Raw genomic sequence first — 16780 nt, 5'->3', positions numbered from 1 at the left:
CCCACCCCCAGAAAACGTAACAGCTTTTACGTGAGGGATTGCAAAAGAAGCAGAATGAGTTTTTTAAACTAGTATCATTTAAAAAAAGAAACCTGTGTCTCCTCTTACGCTGGAAACAAGCCCGGTTTTGGACTGCAGAGCACTATAGATCACATCACAATCTCAGCAGAAATTCAGGGTAAGTAAAACTGAGCATGGTGGGACGGGCCATTCAACTAAAAGGTAAGTGAAATTTAACTCCTAGCACAGGGTTTTCTTCTGTTTGCTTTTTTTGCATGGCTGATTTTAATCATGTTTCTGACACAGTTTATTTCCCTCCTCCTACTTGCCCAGCCCCTCTCCGCACCAACTCACCGGGCAGGAGCTGCCTGCCCTCTCGCTCCCTGCACTGCCAGCCAGCACGAGTCCGGTGACGGCACCGGCACAGGAGACCCACCGGCTGCTCCTCCCGCAGCGCCAGGAGCCACGTCCGTCCGTCCGTCCATCCCCCGTCCTTCCAGGTGCTCTGCCATGCCCCAAAGGACAACTGGCAGAACACGTTTTCACACATATTTCAACGTACCTGGACTGGTTGTTTTGTAAAGATATCACTCACATTTTATAATCTTGTGATGCCTTGTCTTGCCATCAAGCAAAATTACCAATAATTTTAGGAGCAAAGTGAAATATTCCATAAGAACGATAGCAAAGAGGATACTATGTGCTACTGAAAAATACCATATCCCTTCAGAAACAGTGGGTGCTGGAGAGGAAATCTGAAATGACTTGGAGAAGGCGCAGAGTCGCCCACATTTGCATGCCCCAGCAGAGATGCCTCATCTGGCCGCTGGCTGGAGTACTCCACCTTCCTTCACCAGTCCGCCCTGGCCGCTGGCTGGAGTACTCCACCTTCCTTCACCAGTCCGCCCTGGCCGCTGGCTGCAGTACTGCACCTTCCTTCACCAGTCCGCCCTGGCCGCTGGCTGCAGTACTGCCTTCACCCTCACCAGTCCGCCCTGGCAGGGCTTGCAAGTCCTGGGGGTTAGAAAACGTAGCGTGACCCCTCCCTGCGCCGGGCAGGGGCGAAGGGTCTCACAGGCAGGCCGAGATCTGAGCCGAAACCCGCCCCTCGAGAGCATCCCACCGCCGTGCCCAGCACGGAGCCACCTCATGGCGCGCGGCCGGGCTCTTCCCTGTGCAGGGGACGGTGCCCACCCGGACTGGGGCTTCCGACAGCGCCCGGGGTGCGCCCGGCCGCCCGCAGGGCTGGGAGCGCTGCTGGAGCCAGGGCAGCCGGCTCCTCGCCGGCGGCGACCAGGCAGGGCAGGCTGTCCAGCGGGGGGAGGCGAAAGGGAGGGAAAAGCAAGAGCCAGACTGGAAACAAGATGGGAACAATCAAGCCTGGAAAATGCCTTCCCTTGCAAAGCAGGCAGATAGTTATGCCCTGTGCAGGATGATTTTCCATCCGATGAGAATTAAAGAATTTTTCCACGCTGTTGTCATCTCACAAACAATTTTCAAAAAAAAAAGTAAATCACAAATTTTCACCAAAAATGAATTTTCACAGAATTGGGCTGGCAGCAATCGCCACTGGCACGCTGTCGGGGACCCCGCCTGGGTGCAGTTTCACCACTGCCGGGGAGACTGCCCACTCGCCGTCCAAAGCAGCCAAAGTACGGACCCAGAGGCTCCTGCAGCCTGACAGACCTGCAGCTGCATGAAGCACTGCATGAAAAAAATACTTAATTCAGATTTTTGGCACATGAGGAGGTTTCTAGCAGAGTCTCAGTCAAGCCATCCTAGTCCTAAGCCGTAACACAATGTGTGATTATAAAACCCCAAAACAATGACCCCGTGTGGTATAAGCAGAAACAGGAACCACCTCAGTGCCTGTACAGATCACAGTCCATTCTACCTCACTCATGACTTCAGCAAAGCTCATTGTAAGTAATATTTAAGTAGTGTTAGTTTATTTCAGATCTGCAAACTCTGCTGGTAGGCGGCATTCACCAGTCAGCCCGACCTGCAGCATGAAGCCTCTCCCCTCTGTGCTCAGATGACACGAAAAGAGGCAAGCGGGGTGCCAGCGTGTGCTGGCCCCGGAGCTGCGGCCGCCGGCCCCGGCCCAGCCCTCGCCTTCCCGGTCGCCTGCGTGGCTTCTGCAGCTGCATGGGCGCACGTCTCCTGGCTTTAGAAGTGGGGGTTTGTGTCGGCCCGGGAAGAGGCGGGGGCTGGCGCACCCACACTTCTGCTCCCTGACGCCAGCGTCTGCTCTGACAAATGCCAGAGAAATCCCAGGCTTTGCAGGAGATACCGGTGATACAGCAGGCAGGAAAACGGTGTTTTCCACTTTTGAAGAAGTACTGGCAATGCTTTGGGATATAACAGTGGAAGGGGTTTTGGTTTTATTCTTACTTCATAGCAGTCCCGATGCCTTGCCATGAACGGCCGTAACTCTGCCAGGGCGTGAGCCTTCAGACCTTGTGGAGTCTTTGAAGGACGCTGCCTGCCGGGGATGTTGGGGAACATCGTTTCTTTCTTCAGCCAAAGGCTGGGTTAGCATTGGCATATATTATTTAGTATAACCAATTTAAAATATGGCCACTGGAACATTTTTATATTTGGCAGATATGTGCAATGAAAAAAAAAATATATACCCTGGCCCAAGCTCATACTTATAGAATCATAGAATCATAGAATCATAGAATCATACAGGTTGGAAAAGACCTCTAAGATCATCGTGTCCAACCGTCAACCCAACACCACCATGCCCACTACACCATGTCCCTAAGGGCCTCATCTACACGTCTTTTAAATACCTCCAGGGATGGTGACTCCACCACTTCCCTGGGCAGCCTGTTCCAAGGCCTGACCACTCTTTCAGTAAAGAAATTTTTCCTAATGTTCAATCTAAACCTCCCTTGGCACAACTTGAGGCCATTTCCTCTTGTCCTATCGCTTGTTACTTGGGAGAAGAGACCAACACCCACCTCGCTACACCCTCCTTTCAGGTAGTTGTAGAGTGCGATGAGGTCTCCCCTCAGCCTCCTCTTCTCCAGGCTGAACAACCCCAGTTCCCTCAGCCGCTCCTCATAAGACTTGTGCTCCAGGCCCTTCACCAGCTTCGTTGCCCTCCTCTGGACGCGCTCCAGCACCTCCATGTCCTTCTTGTAGTGAGGGGCCCAAAACTGAACACAGGATTCGAGGTGCGGCCTCACCAGTGCCGAGTACAGGGGCACGATCACCTCCCTGCTCCTGCTGGCCACACCAGTTCTGAAACAGGCCAGGATGCCGTTGGCCTTCTTGGCCACCTGAGCACACTGCCGGCTCGTGTTCAGCCGGCTGTCAACCAGTACCCCCAGGTCCTTTTCCTCCGGGCAGCTTTCCAGCCACTCTTCCCCAAGCCTGTAGCGTTGCCTGGGGTTGTTGTGGCCGAAGTGCAGGACCCGGCACTTGGCTTTGTTGAATCTCATACAGTTGGCCTCGGCCCATCGATCCAGCCTGTCCAGGTCCCTCTGCAGAGCCTTCCTACCCTCCAGCAGATCAACACTCCCGCCCAACTTGGTGTCGTCTGCAAACTGACTGAGGGAGCACTCGATCCCCTCGTCCAGATCATTGATGAAGATATTGAACAGGACCGGCCCCAAAACTGAGCCCTGGGGAACACCGCTTGTGACCGGCCCCCAACTGGATTTAACTCCGTTCACCACAACTCTCTGGGCCCGGCCGTCCAGCCAGTTTTTTACCCAGCGAAGAGTGAACCTGTCTGAGCTGTGAGCCACCAGCTTCTCTAGGAGAATGCTGTGGGAGACAGTGTCAAAGGCTTCACTGAAGTCCAGGTAGACCACATCCACTGCCTTTCCCTCATCCACTAGGCGGGTCACCTGGTCATAGAAGGATACTTGAGCATATTTGAGTCTGTAAGTGCCACAGAAGTTCACGTTTCCAGTTAATATTCCCTCTTTACACTAAATTGCTGTTACTGTTACACCACACGCGAGCTGCCCCATGCTCTGCCCTCCTGGCCGGCTCGGCAAGGCGTTTGCCGGGGCGAAGGAGCTCCCGATGCCAGGAAAAGGGCAGCATGGGGCTCCCCCACTCCAGGGGATCCGCTCGTTCCCCTGGATTGCTGAAGTGTTGGTACATTCCCATCTTCAATGTTCATCCCTCAAGAAACCGGCATCTTGCAACAGAGAAACGCTCTGTCAGAAAACGTCTGGTCCACACACCTGGAGGAAGGTTCGTGGCTGACGTGTGGCAGGGCCCTCAGTCCCCGCGCCTCTCCGGGCAGACAGACGGGGACAGATACGTGTTGCATGTCACGGCAGCACGACGGGGATGATTTTAGATGTCCATCCTTTGCCTTTGAGAAGGGGACTGATCCAGGGGGAACCCCTCTGGGTTCAGGGGCAGCACTGACCCTGCTCACGGTTTATGTCTCTCTCACCTCCTCCGTGGTGCTCGTTCAGAAAAAAAAGGCTTAAAAAGTGATGTACGGCAGGGGAAAGCTCTCACCTTTTTCCCGAGAAAAGTAAGCTGTATCTCAGGGATCCATCTGCTTACTTGCTAAAGCACGCTGAGTAATGCGGGGACCGCGGTGACTCAAAGCCTCTTCCCCTTTTCCTGCTCACGATCACCCTGCTAAGTGCCTTTGAAAACAAAGTGCATTTCAGTTCCTCAGGCAACCCTCTTTTACGTTTCTGAAACCCAGTGACTCATCTCCAAACAAGCCGAGAAGAGAAACAAATAAAATCTCCCATCAGAACAAACAGCGGGACTTTGGTCCCAGCTGCCCAGCAGCCCCGTGCCACCCTCCGCACCGGCACCACGGGCCAGGCGCTGCCCCGGCCCCTGGGCGATGCCATGCGCCCTGCGCCCCCCCCAGCCGTGCGCCCCTCGCGTGCGCCCCGTCCATCGCAGACCGACTGCTGTCTTGCTGGCCAGACCCAAATCCGCACGAAGCCCAGCCGAAGGCAGAAGAGGAGCCTGAGTCAGACCCTGCTGCCCACGGCGGCCGCTCAGGCGTGTCTGGGGAGATCACAAAGGACGCTCGCTCCAGCCTCCTCCCCGGCTTGGCGCTGGCTCTGCCATCGGGGCCAGAGTGATGGGAACCTCCTGTCCTCTCCGGGAGCAGGCGGGAGTCCCGGGACGGTGCGGTGGAGAAGTTGTTCGCCACCCCTGGGAGCGGCAGAGCAGGAGCGTGCATCAGCACTGCTCTTAGGGCTGCCCACCACCCACGCAGAGCCTCTGCGGCTCTCCAGCCGAGTCCAGCTCAGCGCTAAACTCCCAAGCAAAGGACACGCAGCGACATACAGGTGCCAAGCAGCACTGGCAGATAATGTTTATCTTGCACTTTAAACCTCTCCAGCACACTTTACTGTTGGAGGACTAGCGATATGGCACTATGAACACACTGTCCTTTCATCCCTCCGGTCCTCTCCAACGTGTCCACAGTGCTGACGCATTCTGGGCAGACACCTGCCGCTGGTTCCTCCACGCTGATGGCTGCTGGCCCAGGGAGCACTGACGGGAAAGGGAAGAGCCGAGGAAACGCACTGACAGGGCCCTCCTTTTCTCCTACCAGTTTCTGTGGAGGGAAAGCAGAAAATCCTCGTCTTCCATCCTCAGACCCCAGAGAGCTGCTCCTTTGCTCCTCCATGGGGATCTAGCCCTTGGTCAATCCCCATCTCTTTACGGGCACCCCAGTCCCAAAAGTATCTCCAGCGCTGGTGTCCGCAGAGGGACTCCCTGCCACACATCAGAGCGGGTCCCGGCCTCTCCGGCACTTCCCAGGAGCAGCGCTGGTCCGAAACGGAGCTCGGGCACTGCTGGCTCTGCTCGTCCCCACCACCCTGCAACAGCTCCGACTCGTGCCCTCGGCCCTGCATTCAGGGCACAGCACCATCCTGAAGGACCACACCACTGAGACCTGGGACACCTTTGGGACAGCTTCATGATGAGCAGCTGCTGCTTGACTGCCACGTTATCTTGCTGCTTTCTTGGTGTCGTTGCCTCCACAGGTTGGGCGTGACCTTCCCATGCACATTCAGGCTCCGCTCTAACCATTTCTCCATTCTTTACACAGCTGCTTCGAACCACACATTTCTAGCTGTTTTGAAAGGAAACCAAAACTGTTGTGACATTAAGGGACTGGTTTTGCATTAAAATAATCGGATGGACAATCACAGACTTAGGAAGGATTTGTACGCATTTAATAGAAAGAGAACTGGGTTCTTAGGTGATCTGGCTGAGAAGGCAACATGAGGATGTTCCCGTGAGTTGGTCTAACCTGAATAACTTCGTATGTTGTGATACAGTCTCGTTTTATGAGAGTGCTCAAACCCTCCTCGAGGCTGTAATGAAATCTGCGTGATTTCAAACAAACAGTCTCTCTCCGTATTTTTCAAATAAGGTTTTGTATTGTCACACTTCAACATGTAGACAAACCACAGGAGCTATTTTAAGTAGCTAGTCCTTTGCGCTACCAACTGTTCCATTTGACAAGTAGCTGGTAAGCCATGCAATGACTCAGAATAACGGTTTGAGTACCCAAATGAGTAGCTGCGGATTTATCCCCTGTGCTCTTCTCTACTTTCCTAATCAAAACATAAATTTTTCAGAATACCAAGATATGAAGCATAGGGCTGATTTTGAAGAAGTCTTGAACAACAAGCCTCTTGCCGAGGGTTGGAATTGTACTGGAAGTTTAGATTCCTAACTTCTACATAACCTTAGTTTCTGTGATTTTATATGAGATTTTCAAACACTTGCAGAAGTGTGAGATAATGATCCCGAGCAATAATCTTGGTGACTCTTTTATAGCCAGTAAATTTGCAGCACGACTCATTTAACACCAATGAAAACAGAAAGGTGTTTTACAATGAATCAGACATGGGCAGCAATCCAGAAATACGCCAAGTATCTGTACAGTTTGTTTTTAAACTAATACATACCAAGGACTCAGTAGTACATTTAAGGAAAACAAATGTTGGAGGGGAAAAAAAAATCCGACAAATCCCTCAATTTTATCAATGCAGTATAGAGATGTGCATGTTTCCGTAGAATATAGCTGAACAGGTGTGTATGTGTATAAACACTTCTGGGGAGATTTATATACATAAAAGAATCATAGAATCATTAAGGTTGGAAAAGACCTCTAAGATCGAGTCCAACCGTCAGCCCAACCCCCCCATGCCCACTACACCATGTCCCTAAGGGCCTCATCTACACGTCTTTTAAATACCTCCAGGGACGGTGACTCCACCACTTCCCTGGGCAGCCTGTTCCAAGGCCTGACCACTCTTTCAGTAAAGAAATTTCTCCTCATGTCCAATCTAAACCTCCCCTGGCCCAACTTGAGGCCATTTCCTCTCGTCCTATCGCTGTCACTTGGGAGAAGAGACCAACCCCCACCTCGCTACAACCTCCTTTCAGGCAGTTGTAGAGCGCGATGAGGTCTCCCCTCAGCCTCCTCTTCTCCAGGCTGAACACCCCCGGTTCCCTCAGCCGCCCCTCCCAAGACCTGTGCTCCAGACCCCCCACCAAGAAGACACAAAGATAAGGGGTTTGCGTGCAGTTTCACACGGAGCTCGGTGTCCTCCCGGCGCGGGCAGAAGCGCTATGCCGATCGTGGGAGGGAGGGACGCTGACAGACACGCGGCCGACTGCTGGCGCGGCGGGGTGTGCGCCGGGGTGGTGGTGACCCTCCGCCACGCCAGCGTTTCACCACAGCCGAGTCCTGTGCCCCGCTGGGGCCGGTGCTTCAGAAAGAACCCCCGGGTTGTGATAGCGGGGACAAAACGTAGGCCGATACGTTTCACAGCAGAACGGTCACGTTAAAGGGGATTTCTGCTACCTGTTGCTGGAGTGGGTCTGGGGCGCACAGCTCGGCAGCTCTACCCCTCTCGGGAGCAGGCAGAGGGCAGTCCGCTGCAGGTACACACAGCAAATAACTGCTGAAGATCCTCGGACAACTGCAATACCGCCGTGTTGTAGCATCCCATTTATGTTGCTGTCTCATTAAAAGAGAATTTTCATCCGTGTCCACCTTATTTGTTCTTCATAATAATCTCAAAAGGTTTAAAAGAAAGTAGATTTTAGTATTACATTCCCCCCCTGAAAACTCAGCTGAGTATCAATTTCGTATTAAACTTTGCCATAATTTTGCCAGTGCTGAGCGAATCCCTCCAGCAGCACAGTTCTGTAAGTTATGGCTTCTCAGCTATCGCAGTCCACCCAGAGGAGAACCAGACAAATCACGGAGATCTCGCCGAACCCGAAGCCTGTTGCTGGTCTGTGCCCTCCCCACCACAAACCAGCACCGAGCGGCTTTACGGGGCCGTTTCCCCGCGCTCTGCTCCCACTGCAGTGGTCCCTTCATCCACGAGAGGGCCTGAAATGTCAGCACACCGACTTTCACCCCACTCCGGTTCGTTCCCCGTTTCACTGGAAATAAACTTCCAACAGCAAAGGCAGGTGCCACCGTTAGGGCAGCGCCGGGAAACAAGAGTGCTTCCCAGGAGGGGACTCCCCGGCTCCTGGAGGCATCTGGAGTTCTAGCAAACATCCCCAGCAGTGAGCAAGTTGAAGCAAATCTTTCAGCGAACCGATAACCATCACCTTTGGAGCGCAGAAAGCGCTCCTCCCTTCCCCTCAGATGCTTTTGAAAGGCTTAGCGTGAAATAGGAGAATAATGCATTTGTAGGACATATACAGGAACATGGGCTTATTAAAGTATTATAAACATGCTTAAACACAAATTCCATTGCCATGCCTTGGAAAGTCATTCGCAAAGAAAAAACTTTATAAAGATATTGCAAGGAAAAAAACTTTATAAAGATATTGCAAGGAAAAAAACTTTATAAAGATATTGCAAGGAACATATAGCCCAGGAACATGGGCTTATTGAAGTATTATAAACATACTTAAACACAAAGTCCATTGCAATGCTTTGGAAAGCCATTTGCAAAGAAAAAGCTTTATAAAGATATTGCAAGGAAAAATCCCAGCTTCTTTCGGTTTCCTTTAATTTACTTTGAGCCCAGACTCTAGTCTTGTGGCAGATCCTATGCTCATGCTGGTATTACGGAGAGCAATATCTAAAGTAAATTCTTTAATATTAAAGTGACAGAACCTTAAAATATAGTCCCTTGCTTCCAGCCTCCAAAGAAAGGCCAGTCCTCAAACTGTCAGGAACTGAACTACGAATTCAGCTCACAGCATGACAGAGACAGGAAACACCAGCTACAGAGCTCGGAGAGAGTCGCGTTCTTACGAATAAAAGCGCAGCGGTTCGTGTCCCAGCAAGGCTTTACACTTGAGTTCGCTGCTAACCATCTCTAAAATGCACAGAAAATGGTGGGAAGCTTTCCTAGGAGCAGAGCTCACGCAAAGCTGCCCGCTTCCGAAGCATCCGTCCTTCTAAGGCTGAGATGCCTGCAGGGTTTCTGCCCACGCTCACGTTACCTGGGCAGAAGGAATGAGCGAGGAGCCGCCCTCTGCGGGACACGAACCTTCAGGGACGCGTCAGCTGGCCCTTCTCCTTTGCTACCAGGTTTGTACCGGTGACTCCTGCGGACTCCTGTGGAGTTGCTCTACCTAGTAACAAGAAAATGAAGAATTAGCCCTTTCTCTTTTACACCCAAACCCTCCCCTGAGCAGTTTCTCATGAACACCTCTCCCCACGTGAAAGCCCTTGGCACTGTGCTGGTGTGCCAAGCGCCAAGCCTGCCGCCGAGCCGGGACGCAGCGGACAGGGCCAGCGCCCACGCAGGAAAGCGCCCACCTGGCTCACAGGGGCGAGCTGCTCCTCCTTCCACGCGTGCTGGAAACGGGGATCTCCGCGGAGGCAGGAATTTTGCTCTCCCAGGCGATGGACACCCGCCCGGCGCGGCGCCGGCCAGGGGATGGCAGCCGATGCTCGCGGACGAGCCACAGGCTGCTGCTGTTCGACTGGGGGCCCGCTCCAGAGCCACCGCTTGCCTTACAGCGGCCAGAACCTGCACTTCATAGCCAGCACCAGACCTGGCAATTAAAACTTTCTTGAAATGTCCAGTTAGCAAAAAGTGAGAGCGCACTTATGATCCCACTGTCTGTTGCAGAAGGACCAAACTTACACGTAATTGCCTGTAATACAGTGGTCATTTTAAGAAAAAAACAAAAGCCCACAGTATCCTTGAAAAGCCATGGAAGTCCCGATACTGTTGGGTGGATTTCATTCTGAAATGCCTTAAATTTGAATAAAGCCTGACTTAAATCCCTAGGTTCTGGTTATGTTAGGGGGATTTCCAAGCAAGCAAAGTCCTATATGTGAGCGGGTCTCACTTAGATTTACACCGCTGGAAACCTAAATAGCTGGAAGAGTGGGGACTTTTATGAAAGGGAGCTCAGCCAGAGCTCACATCAGCACGGGTGCAAGAACAACGTGCTAAGGCTGAGAGCAGGCTCTCCTCCCTACAGGCACGAGACGTCAACCCCTTATCTCAGGAAGGTTGCGCTCCAGCGTGGGAGAGAAGCTGCCGCTTCCCAGACAGGGAGGCACAAGGGTACAAGGAATGCTCCGGTTCTGGTGCTTGCTAGCTGTTTGTCTCTACCAGAATACGGGTTCGACATAGCTATAAGCAGAAGCTGGGTGTTTCATGCATCACCGTGTCCGCTATACACCAGGAAGAGCGCATGCAAGGAGGATCGGCGAGGCAGAGCCCGTGCGCCATGGCTGCAGGCCCCTCCAGACATGACTCACTCCCACTTGGCAGCACATCGGCCCGGAGCAGCAATGGGAAGCTGAGGAAGCGGTGGCCGGCAGGAGCTTGTCCTTAGCCCCGAGCTGAGCGGCGGCATCTCCTGCAGCACGCCGGCAGCCACAGCCGGGCCAGGGGCTGGGCGGCAGGCGCTGGCGGAAGAGCTTTGGTTCACGCTTGAAACCTCCAGTGCCTACAAGTTACCTGAAACAGCCCTTGACCCTTTTCCCCTCACAAAATGAATATTAAGAAAAATAGTTTTACACTTCACAGGAACACAATGGCAGTGTGTGCTTAATTTATTAAAATCGCCACGTCCTTCCGAAAGTATACCGGTATGTAAAATATGCATACAAAATACAACATTTAAACAAATTATTTACATCCAGGGCAGCTGCAATATCAAGCAATAACTTTAGCAATAGTTTTAAAAATAACTTGCTGCAGTGTACACTAGATTAGGTATTTCACAATATGAAGGTTGAATTTTAGCATTGTACTGCTATACTAAGTTCTAAAATATTACAGTACTTCCAGATAAAATATTAATGCTTCTTTAAAAAACAGACAACTCAGAAACTGGTTTGTAGATTGACAAAACACTACACATTTCTCTTTGGGGACTGAAAACCACAGCAGATTTAGACACAAATGTAATAGCTACATTCAAAATACATTCAGTCTATTTATGCCAAAAATACATTCAGAGCCTTTGGTTACAACTTATTGCACATTTCTTACATTCTGCAGAAATATATTGTACCTCTTAATGCTTATTTCCCGTGCATTCATAAATTGTGCTGCCTGTTAAAACAGCACACGGATGTCTTTCCCTCAGAGCTTCACATGGATTGGGGTACCACAGCACGGGGATGGTGCCTGCCACACCGCTCCGAACCACGGACACGCAGCTTGCCCAGCGGTCCGACTGACAGGAGGAGACCAACTCCCCTGCTGCTGCTGCAGCACCCACGCGCGGTGGCACGGGGCTCTGCACGGCGCCAAGGACAGCTTTACAAAACCGGTACTAAACCACAGCAGGAATTTTTGAGCCATAACCTTTATCAAGACGCAGCACTACGCAGAAATGCGCGCGTGCATCTGTATCTGCAGACCACAGGCAGCGCGACAGACGCTTCCCACCCGCCCTCACAATGAAACCTACCCCTCGGGTGGGAGCCCGGCAGAAGCACGACTGCCACAGACAGGAGCCCCGGTGCTAAACGTGCCCGTGCAGCGGTGAGGCAGCTCCTAAGATGCCGTTCTCAACAGCAACGAGGAACACAAAAACTTCCTCCCCATCAGCAAGGATGCGCTGGGGACATCCTTGAGCCCGTCAACGGCCACGGGAGATGCAGGCAGATAGCGACCGCGAGAAGATCTCGCTCTGTTCAATGTTAAGAGCTGTTGTAGGGACTAGACATGTTTCTAATCAAATTTATTTATAATTCCTGAATGTATTCCCGAAAAACCAGTGACATAACAATGACTAAAATATTATAGGATTCATTACAGGATTACTTGAGGGAATGATCGTGGTTAAGTGCAAATTACTATAAAAACAGCAAAGTGCAAAAGAGATTACAGTTTGAATTTCTCATGGGGTATTTGGGGGGAGCAGTTCAGGAAACAAAAAAAAATTAGGTGCTAGAGAAAATGTTAATTAACTTTCCCTTTCAGGTTGTTATTAGAAGTAAATTAAAAAAATTAGTAACCCCGCCTAAACTAGAAGCATCAATCAGGAGAGGTGACTGGTCTTGAGCATCCTTGAGCCTGAAAATTCCTATGAGCTTCAGAACTTGTGCTTTAAGTGAAGATTAGCAGGAATATTAGTAACCTCTCAAGAAACTTAAGCCTCCCTAAAACCGCAAAGAAGTGCCTCAGTATAACCTCTGTTCTTAAATTTGAACAGGACAAATCTGCATTGAGGGAAAAGGTCACTAAAACAAGGCAGTTTTTGGTTTGGGGGGGTTTTGTTTGTTTGTTTGTTGTTTTTTGTTGTGTTTTTTTTTTTTTAAAGCAGCGTACAGTTTACAAATATCTTAAAGCCCAACAACATCAGCCCCTCGGCTCAGCTATGTTTAACTCTAGTTTGCTAAAACATACATTTACCTCTCAACAACAAAAGAAAGAAGAAAACCAGTGCAAAAATATTGAACTAAGTGAAAAGCTAGGGCAAACAGACCATAACGTCTCATGCCATGAGACATGCACAGGAAAAGATTTAAAGTATTCCCGGGGCTGGAGCTGTGACCCCAGAGGTGCAGCCGAGTCAGCGCAGCGCCCGGCTGCGAGAGCACCCTCCCCTCGCACACCCCCAGCCGGGCGCCAGAAGGGTCTTTTTCAAATGCCAGGGATGTTCAACGATTTTCAGAGACTCCAGGAGGGAAACTGAAAAAACACAGCCTGAAAATCCACCACCACCACCACCGACCAAACGATAGGAAAAAGCAAGTGGCATTTACAACTAAGAAGTTACCGATGGTGGTTACACTGGCGTCCGCGGCAAGATTAAACCAAAAAGAGCAAGGGGAGCAGGCTGTACCCCAGGGCAGACCGCGGAGGAACGCAGGCTTGTGCCGGTGAGCTCGCCCTGCGCATCCTGCCCAATTCCTTACACCACGGTGTAAATAAAAACCGGGCGTGCCGGCATAAGGCCACTGTAACAGCCGCACCAGCCTCGCGAAGGCAGGGACCACATCTATTCCGGCGGACACAGCACACACGGACCGCAGCTCGGTCCCCGGAGCAGGGGAGGGCTTCAAGAAACAGGCGAGCAGCCGGCAGCAGCGCAGCGGCAGCAGTGCTGGATCCGCAGCCAGGAGCAGGCGGCACCGTCCCTGACGGCCGGTGCACTCCCTGTAACCCAGCCAACCCTCCTCTCAACGTCTCCCAGCTCTGCTCCGAGAGCGCGTCACCAACGTGCCTTACGCCAAAAAGCACATTTTTTTAATTTCACAGCGCGACGTTAGCCTGGCACGGTTCCTGACCCAGAGGAGCTTCTGCACAGACACCAAATTCCTCCACCAGGCAATCCAGTCACAGGGAAAGAATCCCCAGGAACACTTATCAGATAGACTTCAAGGGCATAGATACTTTCAAAGGACAATACAGATTAAAAGTGCACAGGAGTGAATTTAAAACAGAAGAAAAATCCCTAGAGACCATCCTGATCACTCTCCCCGTGAAGTTCAAAGAATGCCTCCATTTTAGGCAAAAAAATTAACATGTTTTAAAAGTAGTATAAGAGAAACTAATGGTGTCCTTTGGTCATCTTGCATTTTGTACGGCAACCGATCAAGTCTTCATTAATGAGTCTTAATGCATCAAGACTGCTGCAAACATCACACGCTGTTATCGAGATGGGTTCTTTGCACCGCTCAGCAAACACCGCTCTTGCCTCTGCTCCCCTCTGAACAACAGGGACCTGCTCAACCACGAACCGTCCTGCTAACAACAGAGACCGAACCTGCTGTCAGCGTAGGGGCCGGCGTGCTTGGGATGAAATGCATTCCGTTGCATTCTCCTTTCGAAACTACAGTAATTTTTGTTTTAAAATTATTTCCTTCAGTTATTTCAGTGTTATTTTAAACAACTATTTGTGTTCCGTGATTTACGACGCCAGCACGGGTAAGCAGTGCCGTGATTGTGCAACGGCATCACGCTGCGAGGAGCAGACGTTCAGAAATATGCTGAGCCATCTTCGGCGCTCCTCAGGCCAGTTGTTCACGGGTGCCCCGTACCAGCAGGTCCCCCTGTAAGACGGCTCTGTCACTTCAGTAGACTTCGCCCTTTCATACGTTCTCCTTGTCGTTAATTGTTCTGAAGCACGGGTTTAATGCATATTTTGACACACTACTCTGGTTGTTCACAAACATTTGATTCTTTTTTCTCGGAACAAGAGCTAACTGGGTCTGCAAGCGCCAGGAGCTCTGGGAAGACAGACCGTTTCCCTTTGGGCACCTTCCCCAGTGCTAAAGCAATTCTGAAAAGCTCATCTCACCTGCACAGTTTAAATACTTTTGAAGAAACAGGCCTAAAACAGCATACTATTTAAAATCACTTTTACTCCACTCCCACTGATTTCAGACACCTTATTCTGCAAATTCAGTAAGAGTTGATTTCAATGGATAAAACATTTCCTTTTCCCACTTGAAAAAAAAAAATCCTTCATTGCTCCTTTTTAACATAAGGATTTTTTTCAAGTTACGTTCTACACGGACAAATGCTGGATCTTCTGTTTGCAAATCTTTTGATACTCAAGACAGCATCACGCTTTGGATCATACAGTTGCAACAATTGCCCCTCAAACAGCTTAGAAAATACACACCTGCTGAGCTCCCTGGTGCAGTTCATGCAGCTGAAGCACACAAGAATTAAATCTATAAGACGACTTTGATTATACCTCAGAAACATACTGGGAAAAAACCTCCTAGCAATCTAGTAGAAATATTCTCCACCACTCAGCTACCAGACCATAAAATGAGGCAAAGACTTGCATTATTTAACACAAGCAGGAATGACTAAAAGTTATGCAAACAGGTAAACTGCATCAGAGCCTATTTATGGGGCAATTAACATCCATAAAGAGTCCATAATGTCCTTGACTGTGTGTGGCAGGATGAAACAGGGAGTACTGATACTACTGACTGTCCCACTCAGTAAAAGTTTAACCCATTCTTCCACGTAAGAGCCCCAATTCAAGAGGTTTCATCTGCAAGACGGATCTTAAATACCATAGTTAGCTAACAGTTTACTTGCACAGAGCTGCGTGTGCTACACTGCATTTTTGCAAAGCTTTGCTATTCTGGAAACATCTATGGGCTTAATTTCCATGGACCACCTGGATTTAGAAACATTTAAAGAACCATATTATTATGGTTTTGGCTATTAAAAATGTTAGAATACTATATTCAAGTATGTGGACCACAGAGTGGGGCAGAATTCACAAAACGTCAGAACATCAGTGAATTTTGAAAGAACACCCTGCTTTTTATAGCTTGCAGTATGATGGAAGTATGGTTAGAAATGTTAATACTTTTCACCAACCTGGTGCTATTACAGAAATCCACATGAAACCTCTGAACAGGCTGTATTGGCTTCGTGCAAGGACATCAGCGCTTTAAATTTACATTTTAGCAGTTCCCTAGTCCGTGACAGACAACAGCAAACAGCGATCCAGTCCAGAGTGCAGGTACATTTGAGACATTAATTTTAAGTGCCAAAACCTAGGGTGGTAGAAAGCACATTAATCTCCCGAAGCCACGGGCACTGCTCCGGCATACAGCCTGGAGCAGGAGCCCTGCCATTCCTGAACGCCACAGCGGCGTTCCCGGTCACGCGGGCGTCCCCAAATCCTCCGACACAGCGAGGTGGGCTGCGCGGTACGTCACTGCAACGAGAAACGAACCTTTCTGCCAGGTTTCAACTGTTTCCCAAGAATTAATTTTGTTAAAGCTTCCCCCTAAAACATCAAAAGGCACTAAAAAAATGTTACCAGAGACAGATTGGCAAGATGATGTTTAAAAATAAATAAATCTCAGTTTAGGTAGAATTTCTCCCATTCCACCCCTATGTATTTATCGGAAAAGGACTGCCTCTATTATTTTTCCTACTAACTTTTAAAAAGAAGAATTGTCCCTTGATCAATATGTTCAATGAACAAATGAATAGAGTAAAATAACTCCAAATCCTAACTATAATATTGTATAGGAAATCAAGACAATAAAAATAAAAGTTAATAAAAAACTAACTAGATGCTTTTGTTCACAATATACATGCTTAGTGGAATTTTCATCTTTTTTATTTGCTTAGGTAATGATAAATATAATATTTAAAAATGCATTTTACTGACAGCCCCTTTTCAGATTCCTGCGTAAAAATATATAAAAAGCTGGATTAAATTTGGTCTTTTACTTGGTTTGAGGATAAAACGTGTGGTTTCTCTTGCAAACAGGCATTAACCGATACCAGCTATTTCCAATACGTTTGGGGTTTGACTAGGATAAAAAGCGCAATAGTGAAAGGCAGTGTTACACTGTCGTGGTGTTTTAAGCTCCTTT

This window comes from Calonectris borealis, chromosome 6, assembly GCF_964195595.1.
Source record: "Calonectris borealis chromosome 6, bCalBor7.hap1.2, whole genome shotgun sequence".
NCBI lineage: Eukaryota > Metazoa > Chordata > Aves > Procellariiformes > Procellariidae > Calonectris > Calonectris borealis.
This window is presented reverse-complemented; position numbering follows the sequence as displayed.